Source organism: Alligator sinensis, unplaced genomic scaffold (genome assembly GCF_000455745.1).
Source record: "Alligator sinensis unplaced genomic scaffold, ASM45574v1 scaffold1289_1, whole genome shotgun sequence".
Lineage (NCBI taxonomy): Eukaryota > Metazoa > Chordata > Crocodylia > Alligatoridae > Alligator > Alligator sinensis.
The window spans coordinates 51,881-63,564 of NW_005843360.1; positions in this window are offsets into that span (position 1 = coordinate 51,881).

Genomic DNA, 11,684 nt, shown 5'->3' on the forward strand with positions numbered 1-11,684 from the left:
AAGTAAAATGCACTAGCAGGTCACACCAGTTCCTTAAGACACTTGTGACTATTACAGAAATCAGTTCACAAAAACAGGCTATTTTTTCCCCATGTTTGGTGGCAGCCAATATAGATCCCCAAATTTGTGATTAGTGGTGCCCTCTACCCCAGCCTGGGGTAGATAATAAGAACCAGAGAGAGAAGAATGTGACTTCAGACATGGAGGATGACTATACTAGAGAGATGCTGCCCTCCCTAGTAAAAGGACCCTTTGGGAGGGGCCATGTTTGACTTCTGGCACTGGTCTTCACTGATCATAGTATGCTGAAGTCAGTATTTCCACAAGAAAATGTGCAAAGAGCATTCAGTGTGCAGTCTGTAGGCTTGTTCAGACATTTTCACTATCTTGATCTCCTATAGTGTTCACGTACTTGAGTTATAATTACTTCCAACCAGCAGATGGAGATGGCACACTAAAATATTTGATGGTATCATGTTGTCATATGTAAGGGTCTGGCACCCTGTCTACCTCCAGCAAGTCGGTTACGCTGTTGCAAACAGGCTGCTTCCAGAGAAGAGAGGGAAGCAGGCCTCAATGTTTTGTGACTGTAAGGAGTTGCAAGAAGCAAAATGAATTTTTATCTCTATACTGAGTATTCTCCCTTTCTGCTACCTTCTCAGAATTCATGAAAGGATGTTATTAAAGTGTCATCATAAAAGTACTGTTTAAAAAAAAAAAAAAGTTTCCTACAGGAATTTCCCTCCTTTGTTCTGTTGAATGGTTATGCAAGTTGGCAGTTGTTTTGCTCTGATAAAAATCTTACTAAGTGAGTTGACATGTTTGTGAATCACAAGGGCCTCATTCTGAGAAACTTATGAAACTTTTGATGACTAGATGGAGGCAAAGAAGCCCCAACAACAGCAGTTTAACTGCACAATATGAACTTCAAATGGACATAAAAGAATGAGAGAGAAAAAACTTTTTGAAACTTGAAATTTCTCAGAAAGTATTACTGTTTGCTAGTTATCTGGTATGAGGTCAGACCTGTGAATTTTGGATGAGATGCTTGTGAACATCAAAGAAGGACAGCACAGGCAGCACTGGGACTTGAGCTCTATGACAGCAGAAATTGACTGAGCACAACTTTGAAAAGGTTTGGAGGAGAAATAGATTCCAGAATGAATTTAAAATACTTAGGATCATAGAAATCTTAGGATTGTAGGACTGGAAAGGACCTCATGAGGATCATTTCTGACCAAAACATCCCAGCAAAGTATCTGTCCAACCTGCTCTTATACATTTCTATGGATGGAGATTCCACAACTTCTCTAGGTAGCCTGTTTCAGTGTTTAATCACCTTCTTAGAGGGTGGTCCAGCCTAAATTTCCCTTGCTGCAGCTTGAGACCATTGCTCCTAGTCCTGTTCCCTGTGGCCACAAAGAAAAGCCCATCTCCATCCTCTATAATCACCCTTCAGGAATTTGAAGACTGTTATCAAATTCCCCCATAGTCTTCTTTTCAGACTAAATAAGCCTAATTCTTTCATCTTTCCTCATAAGCCTGGCTTTCCAGGTCCCTAAATATTTTGTTGCTATGCACTGGGCACCCTCTGGTCTGTCCACATCCTTCTTGAAGTGTGGGGCCCAAAACTGGACATAATACTTCACATGAGGGCCTCACCAGTGCTGAATAGAGTGAAAGAAGCACTTCCCTTGATTTGCAAGAGACATTCCTGTTAATACAACCCTGTATAATGTTGACTTGCATAGATATATCTCTGTGATCTTTTATCTTTCAATCTCTGTATGCCCTTTGTAACTTATTTTTTAATCTCTGCCCTGCTTTCTGTCTCCCCCCGTCCCCCCCATCATTGGTATAACTCTGGTGCTTTTCGACTCACACCACATGGCAGAGCATAGACGACTGGTAGGGGGGCGTGCGGGGGAGCACGTGCCCCCCCTGACAGGGCCATCTTTGCTGCTGGCGGTGGCTTCTGTGAATGCACGCCAGCTTTGTCCCTGCTGCTGACGCCTCTGGCGGCTTGTGCGGGTGCTCGCCAGCTCCATCCCCAATGCCGACGCTGCCAGCAGCTTCTGCGATTACTTGCCAGCCCTGTTTCTGCTGCCGACACTGGCTTCTGTGGGTGCCCCCCAGACTCAGGAGGCACCAGTTGCCCAGGTGGCAGAGGAATCAGTCTCTCAAGGGACATTTCATACCATCTCTGCTTCTGTGGCATTTTAGCACTAGGGTGAGTTGCTGAGGTCATAGCTCTAAAATAAAAATGGTGGGTTGGCTTCTTTTTGCTTTTTGACAGTGAAGAAGCTAGTAAGCTTAGAAGGCTCTTGAAATACCTTGCATTTCCACCTCAAAACATTTTGTGAATTTAGTGGCACATCAAATAGGCTTTTCACAGGGGCAGAGAGTGGATGCTGAAAGGGAGATGCTGAACTGGGTATGGCCCAGGGGTTTTTTTCCTCTGTTCCTCTCTTACTTGCAGCCTCCAGCTAACAAGGTCTGGAAAGTCCTGATTCAGAGGCAGTATCCCAACTTCCATGTTCAATAGCTCCCAATGCCCCTTTCCTCCAAGCATTTGTCCAATCCCTTTTTGAATCTGGCTAAACTGTCGGCTTCCACAACATTGGGTGGCAATGCGTTTCATGCTTTAGTTGCACACTGTATGAAAAACTACCTTCTTTTGTTAGTTTTAAACTTGCTACCTAGTAGTTTCACTTTGTGACGCCTAGTTCTTATATTGTGAGAGAGAATTCTAATATAATAAAAGGCTTAGTGTGGACTTCTGTAACGCTTTTGGGTGCCTGCACCGCCGAGAGTGTGGGTGGCGATTGGCTGCACGTCCCCAAGATTACACCGCTGCCGGGGAAGTTTGTGGCGGCAGCAAACACGCCCTGGCCATCCAAACAGTGGGGCTTCCCCCCTGCCTCTCTGCCTGAGGGCAAAGGGGGGGATCATGGTGGTGGCAACCCCCTGGCCCTGACACCCCCCAGAACAGCCAGCAGGGAGAGGGAGGCAGCAGACAGTGAAGGAAACGGATGTGGACCAGGCAGATGTGGTGTGGGACTGGATCCAGAGCATTGGGGAGGGGGTGGGTAGAGCTGGGCCAGACCCGGAGCGGCAGGGAGGGAGTGTAGAGTGGAGCCGGACTCGGAGCGGTGAGGGGGTGGGGGTAGAGCAGAGCCGGACCTGGAGCGGAGGAGGGGGGAGTTGAGCAGGGCTGGACCCGGAGCAGCGGGGGGAGTTGAGCGGGGCCAGACATGAAGCAGTGGGGAGGGGGCTCCATCCCTGCCCACGCCCCTCATCATTCTTGACCGGTAATTTGCTAGTAAATAATGAATCCCCATCAACTTTCTCTTTGCCATTTAGTATTTGTAAACTCTTGTCATATCCCCCCTCACGCATCTCTTTTCTAAACTGAATAGGCCTAGCCTTTTTTAGTCTCTGCTCATATGGAAGCCCCTCCATACCACTTGTTTCCCTTCTCTGTACCTTCTCTGGTTCTTCTATACTATTTTGAGGTGTGGGGACCAGAACTGGGAAAGGTGTGGCCACACCATGGATTTATAAAGGGGCATGATCATACTTTCCATTTTGTTTCCAATTCCCTTCTTAATAATCCTTAACATTTTGTTTGCCTTATGACTTCTGAGCACTGAGATGATGTTTGCAGTGAACTGTTCACAGTGATTCCCAGATCTCTTTCCTTGGTGGTAACACTAATGTGGAGCCCAACATAGTGTAGGTATAGTTTGGGTTATTTTGGTCCAGGTGCATCACTTCACATTTATCTACATTGAATTTAATTTGCCGTTTAGTAGCCTATTTGCTCAATAGTACTAGATATTTCTGTAGTTCCTCACAGTCCACCTTGGTCTTGACCACTTTGAATAATCTTGTCCATCCACAAATTTGGCCATGTCACTACTCTCCCCCTTTTCCAGGTCATTTATGTATATGTTAATGAGCACTGATCCCAAAACAGATCCCTGAGGGACCCTGCTGTTTACTTCTTTCTATCCTGAAAACTGCCCATTTATACTCACTGTTTGCTTTTTTCTCTTTGAGCCAACCTGTAATCCACAAGTAGACATTCCCTGTAATCCCTGACTACCTTAGTTAAGAGCCTCTGATGGGGGACCTTGGCAAAGGCTTTTTGCAAGTCCAACTATACTATGATAAATGTATTGCTCAAGTCCACCACTGACACCCTCAAAGAACTAGTAGGTTGGTGAGTCATGATTTCCTGTTGACAAAGCCATGTTGATTGTTCCGGAGCAAGTCCTGTTCATTCATGTGCTGAACTATTTTCTTTCGTTATTGTTTCTACCAGTTTTGCAGGAACAGAAGTTAGACTTACTGTCCTGTAGTTCCCTGCATCCCCTCTAGAGCCTTTTTTAAAATATTGGAGTCACATTGGCAAGCCTCCAATCCACTGGTACTGAGGCTGTTTTTAGTGATAGGTTGCATAGTACAGTTAAGAGATTGACAGTGTCCGGTGTGAGCTCCTTCAGGTCCCTAGTGTGAATGCCATTGGATTCTGGTGATTTGCTACAGTTTAGTTTATCCATTTCCTCTATGATGTCATCTACTGAAACCTCCATTTGGGTCAGTTCTACTGACCTGTCCCTAGAGAGGAATTGATCTGGTGAGGGAATCTTCCTAACATCTTCCACAGTGAATATAGCTAATAATTTAGTTTCTTGGCAATGGCCCACCTTTAGCGCACCTTTTACACCTGGATCATCCAACGGCCCAACAGACTCCCTCACAGGTCTTTGGCTTCCAGTGTACTTAAAGAAACTTTTATTGTGACCTTTTATGTCTCTAGCAAATTTTTCCTCAAATTCTTTCTTAGCTTGTCTTCTTATTTCAGTTTTACATTTGATTTTCCATTTTATGCTGTTTTGCTTCCCTCAATAGGATTTGACTTCCACTTTTTGAGTGAAGCCTTTTTTTGCTTATTGCCTCTGCAACTGTGCCATTAAACCATGCTGGCTTTCTTTTTGTCCACGTTCCATTTTTTTTATTTGCGTTTGGTCTGTACCTCTAATGTGGTATTCTTGCTGCTTGACGGTTCCTTGCCTCCTCAGGATCCTCTTTTGACTTCTGTCTAACTAGCTTTCTCATTTTGGTGTAGCCTCCCTTTTTAAAGTTAGAGATGACTGTAGTAGATTTTCTTCTCTTCTCCCCTCCTGCATGGATGTCAGACCCAATTGCATTGTGGTCACTATTGCTGAACAGCTCAGTAATACTCCCCGTTTGCACCAAATCCTGCTTAGGACTAGGTCAAGAATAGCCTTTTTTTCTTGTAGGTTTCAGGACCAACTGCTCCAGGGAACAGTCTTTTATAACATCAAGAAATGTGGTCTCTGCATCCAAGCCTGATGTTAGATTGACCCAGTCTATTTGTGGATAGTTGAAGTCTCCCATTATTACTGTGTTTCCTGTTGTTGCAGCCTCTCTAAATCTCCCTTAGCATTTCTAGCTCACTGCTGCTGTCCTGGTCGAGGGGCTGACAGTATGTCCCTAGATGTACTTTTTTTCTATTGAAACCCTGAATTTCTATCCACAGATATTTTATGGTACTTTTCTTATCCATTAAAAAAATCTACTCTATTTGATTTGATGGAGTCTTTGATGTAGATGGCCATTCCCCCACCATTTGACTCGGGTAAAGACCATCCCTCCTGTACAGGCTGCCCCTGTTCCAACAGGTCTCTCAGTTCCTTATAAACCGAAACCCTTCCTTCCTATACCATCATCTTAGCCATGCCTTGAGATGCTGGAGCTCTGCCTGTCTTGCTGGCCCCAAGTGTGGCACTGAAAAATAATACCAGAGAATGCTACCATGGAGGTCCTGGACTTCAACCTCCTATCTAACAGCCAAAATTTAGCTTCCAGGACCTCTCTGGTCTACCCTTGACATCATCATTGGTACCCACATGGACCGTGACCACCAGCTCCTCCCTGGCGACGGCACTGAGCCTCCCTGACCCACTCTTCCCTGGTGCACCAGGTCCCACTCACTGGGACCTGACCCACTCTTCCCTGATGCACCAGGTCCCACTCAATGGGCTGTGGAAATGCCAAGGGGGAGGGCAGCAGGGCAGGAAGCCCTGATCCTGCAGTGGGCAGCCTGCATCTACACCCTCCCCCATGAGCTCCACGCTCCACTCTGCTGCAGCAGCCACCACCTCCTATAGGCACTGCTGGGAGGGAAGGGGGCTGTGGACCTGGGTCCCTGGTCCCTGGGTCCCTGGCAGGTGGGGGCACTGGTAGGGCTGTGGGTGGGGAATGAGGAGCACTGGCAGGGCCAGTGGGCTGTGGGTGGGGTGTGAAGGGTAATGGCATATCAGGGCTGCTCAGTGCCACAGATCAGTGAAGCGGGGAGAGCCACAGTTGGACTGTGTCCTGGTGAATGAAGGGGTCAGGGGGAGCTCTGATTTTCCATGATAAAAAAAAAAACCCAAATCAAATGCCAAAATGTATAGGTGTTTAGAATATATTTTATTATATTGATTGAGGCACTGGTAGACTTCCAAATTGCTTTAAAATTGTAAACATATCAATAAAACGTTGTGTTCAGCTGATACCTTTATATATAGTGGTGTTTCATTTTAATTACAGAAAAATACAGATTTTGGGGGTGGTTTAATTAGAGAATTTGTGATTTTTAAACAGAAAAAACAGGATCCCTGCTAATAACTCCCCAGTACCACCACCTCCCACCTTCTATCCTGTGGGGCTCCCTTGGAGGAGTATTCATGCTACAAGAGGACACAGTAACATCAGGTGAAAGGTGGGTCATGTCTAAGGGATAGTTTCTGTCCAGCTTTAAGCCCTTCATTCCAGAGGCTCTCATCCTCCTCAGCAGCATGAGAATTGCTACAGTGGAGGAGGGACTGCAGTGTCCCTGAAAACCTCATCTGTAAACCTCTCTGTCTCCCTTAGCTGCTCCAGCTGTGCCACTGTACTCCAGAGAGAATGTACTTGTTCTCTCCAAGGCAGGATGTGCACTCATATGAAACCTGCCCCAAGGACAGGTGTACTCAGTACAATAAGCTGGGAAGCCCCCACCCCTCAGGTGGACTTCCATCTGCATTTTTAAGTGTTAAAATTGAGTTTCCCCTTTGAAGAAGGTTTTGATTTATTTGGGTCCTAGAAACTTTGAACTTATGGTTTGACCTTTTTAACCTAACTCATCCCTAATTGCAACTAAATATTAAACAAGGGACTTAAATATTGTTCTAACTGCTGAGTTATAGCTACTTCAACTAGATAGCTAGGTTAGGTACTCTTAATTAAAGAGAGAACTTACCTTGAAGGCTCCCCTTCAAAAGTTGGGGGGCAACAAACTGACCTGTGAACTGACTTGTGAACTGCTTGCAAACTGCCCTGTTTGTTCATCGCTGTTGGCTTCTCCCCTGGTCATGGTGGGGGGTCATAGATGTTCTCTCCTGGACCTGGACCGGCTGCATCCCCTTGTTAGAGATTTCTCAGACAGGCAGCAATCATTCAGCTAGCAGCACACACCAACTGCTCAAAGCAGTTAAGGCATGCCCATAGTTCAGCTAGAGTCAGTGGCAGCAGCAATCCCTCACAGTCGAGGATGATCACTTCCACGGGTCAAGTAAAAGGTTGTAGATGAGTCCATAGATGGCTAAGAAGGCTGATCCTAGAGCCTCAGCCTCTCTGTCAAGTGCCACAGGTAGTTAAAGGAAAGGTTAGACCGCGGATTTCTTGGTCTTGTTTCCTTTCCTTCCGTTTCTGTCATTTTTCTGCCTCCAAGGTGAAATGGGTTTCCTCAAAGTAAAATGTACTTTCTCTCACAAGGTGTGTCCATTTAGTCCTGTCCCGGGCTAGTTTTTCTCAGTTTGTAATGTCAGTGCCACACTTAATGTTTACTTTGAGGGTCTCCTTGAAGCATTTCCTCTGGCTGAGTTGAGAGTATAGCAGTTGTTTTATTAAGCGTACATCAGGCATATGCACACAGCGCCCTGTCCACCACAGCTGAGGTTGAGTAATCAATGCTTCCATGCTGGTGGTGTTAGCACTGGTGAGGACACTGGCATTTGTATGACGAACCTCCCACTTTATGTCAAGGATCTTCCAGAGATACTGTTGGTGAAGGGATTGTCAATGAGGATCTTTGCTGGGGAAGTTGATTGGCCCAGAGTGGGCTGATGAAGCACCTTTGTTTTTCCAATGTTAAGGGTCAGTCCCAGGCATTGGTATGCTTGAGAGAAGCAGCTAAGGGCTGTTTGTAGGTCCTCCTCGTATGTGCAGTGACAGCACAATCATCAGCGTACTGACGTTCCACAATCAACAGCGATGTAACTTTGGTTTTGACATGGAGGTGGGAGTGATTGAAAGGTTCCTGTTCATCCTGTATTCAGTGCCATAGAATCATAGAAAATGAGGGCTGGAAGGGACCTCAGGAGGTCATCTAGTCCAACCCCCTGTTCAAAGTAGGACCATCCCCAACTATATCATCCCATTCAAAGCTTTGTCTAGATGAGTCTTAAAAACCTCCAATCATGGAGTTTCCACCACCTCTCTGGGTAACCTGTTCCAGTGTTTTATTACCCTCCTAGTGAGACAGTTCTTCCTAATATCTAACTTAAACTTCCCTTGCTGCAACTTGAGACCATTGCTCCTTGTTTTGTCATATGCCACCACTGAAAACAGTTTAGCGCCATCCTCTTTCAACCCCCTCTTCAGGCAGTTGAAGGCTGGTATTAAATCCCCTCTTGTCTCCTCTTCTCCAGACTAAATAAGCCTAGTTCCCTCAGCCTGTCCTCATAAATCATGTCCCCACCCCCCTTACCATTTCTGTTGCCCTTCACTGGCCTCTCTCCCAATTTGTCCACATCCTTTCTGTAGTGGGGGGCCCAAAACTGAACACAGTACTCTAGATGTGACCTCACCAGTACTGAATAGAGGGGAATAATCATTTCCCTGGACCTACAGTCAACACTCCTACCAATGCAGCCCAGCATGCTTTTAGCCTTCTTGGCAACAAGGAATCACTGCTGGCTCATATTCAATGTATTGTCCGCTGTAACCCCCAGGTCCTTTTCTGCAGAGTTGCTGCCCAGCCAGTCAGTCCCCAGCCTGTACTGGTGCATGGGGTTGTTCTGTCCTAAGTGCAGAAATTTGCACTTGTCGTTGCTGAACCTCGTAAGATTTCTTTTGGCTCAATCCTCCAATTTGTCTAGGTCACTCCAAATCCTAGCCCCATCCTCCAGCATATCTACTATTCCCTCCCCCTCCCCCTCCCGCTTGGTGTCATCTGCAGACTTGCTGAGAGTGCAATCTATCCCATCTTCCAGGTCATTGATGAAGATATTGAACAAAACTGGCCCCAGGACCAAACCCTGGGGCACTTTACTTGATATTGGCTGCCAACTAGACATTGAGCCATTGATTGCTACCCTCTGAGCCTGATGCTCCAGCCAGTTTTCTATCCACCTTATAACCCATTCATCTAGACCATACTTCCTTAGCTTGCCTATGAGAATGTTGTGGGAGACCATATCAAAAGCCTTGCTAAAATCAAGGCATACCACATCCACTGGTCTCCCTGCGTCCACAGAGCTAGTCATCTCATCATAGAAGGCAATCAGGTTGGTCAGGCATGGCTTGCCATTGGTGAATCCATGCTGACTGTTCCTAATCACCTTCTTTTTCTCCAGGTGCTTTGAGATGGATTCCTTGAGGATCTGCTCCATGATTTTTCCAGGGACTGAGGTGAAGCTGACTGGTCTGTAGTTCCCTGGATATCCCTTTCTCTTCCTTAAATATGAGCACTATGTTTGCCCTTTTTCAGTCATCTGGGACCTCTCCCATTGCCATGAGTTTTTAAAGATGATGGCCAGTGGCTCTGTAATCACATCAGCCAACTCCCTCAGCACCCTCAGGTGCATCCCATCTGGCCCCATAGACTTGTTGTTTATGTCCAGCTTTTCTGAATAGTCCCTAACCTGTTCTTTTGCCACTGTTGGCTGCTCACCTCCTCCCCAAACTGTACTGCCTCATGCAATAGTGTGGGAACTGACCTTGCCTGTGAAGACTGCCTTTTCTGCATCCTCTGTTACAAGGTTGCCTCCCCCATTCAGTAAGGGACCCATGCTTTCCCCGATCCTTCTCTTGCTACTGACAGACTTGTAGAAGCCCTTTTTGTTACTTTTCACTTGCTAGCTGCAACACCAATTGTGCTTTGGCCTTGCTGACTTCACCCCTGCATGCCCGAGCAATGTTCTTATATGCCTCCCTAGTTGTTTGTCCAAGTTTCTGCTTCCTATAAGTTTCCTTTTTGTGATTTAGTTTACTTAAGAGCTCCATGCTAAGCCAAGCTGGTCTTGTCTTCTGCCATACTTGCTAGTCTTCCTGCACATCAGGAAGGTTTGTTCCTGCACTCTCAGTAAGGCTTCTTTGAAGTACAGCCAGCTTTCCTGGACTCCTCTCCCCCCCGCAGTCTGGCTTCCCAGGGGATCCTGCCTATGAATTCCCTGAGAGAGTGGAAGTCTGCTTTCCTGAAGTCCAGGGTCCTTACTCTGCTGCTCTCCTTCCTTCCTTTCCTCAGGATCCTGAACTCAATCATCTTGTGGTCACTGCTGCCCATGTTACTATCCACTACTACATTCCCCACCAGTTCTTCTCTGTTTGTGAGCAGCAGGTCAAGAAGAGCATGGCCCCTAGTTGGCTGTTCCAGCAATTGTACCAAGAAGTTGTCCCCCACACTCTCCAGCAGCAGCTTCGATTGCCTGTGTCCAGAGATGTGGGTTTTTTGGAAAACTTTCCAATGACCTAAATAGAGCAGGATGTGATTTAGCATGTTTATTTGACTTATGTTTAGTAAACAAAACTAAAAAGTACCCCCATGTTAATTTTATGTCCCAATACTCACAAGTATTCAAACAGAAATGTTTGATTAAGTGTGCTGTATTTAATTTTTTTCCTAATATGGTTTAAAGGTTTATATTAAAAGAAATTCAAAGCTTTATGTGGAAAGAAATTATTTTTTATTGGAATACTTGTAAAAATGTAAAGACAATACATAATAACATGTACTTCCCTTACATTGTTTGTTTAAATTTAAGAAAAAAGTCCCGAAGGCACTGAAAACTGTGAACACACTAATTTTAGCACACCCAAAGAACTGTGTGTGATACCATGGTTGTCCACTCATCTACTTCAACAGAGTTTAACTCTCTTCCACTGAGGTCACTGCGGCACCTCCAGTTTCACTATCACTGTCTGTAGAATCACTTGCACTACTTCGTAGTTCCATTTCAGAATCAGATTGAGGCAAATCTAATTCAGAACTACTTGAACCACATTCTCTTTTGCTAAAGGATGGTTTTACCAATGAGTCTATGGGCAAGGGCAGCTTATCATCACACTGCATCTTCTTCACTAATTGTGAAACTGCCAAGCTTGCCTAATATTGTATTGACATCCATTCATTGTTACTAATGAAGTTTATGAAACAATGAACTTTTAGAAATAGAAAATGTCCTATGGAAAAATAAAGCACTGGAAAATTTTCCACTCCACATCTCTGCCTGTGTACTGCTGTATTGTCATCCTAGTAGATGTCAGGTTGACTGAAACCTCCCATGAGAACCAGAGCTAGTGATCAGGAAACTTCTGCTAGCTGTTTGAAGAAAGCCTCATCCACCACT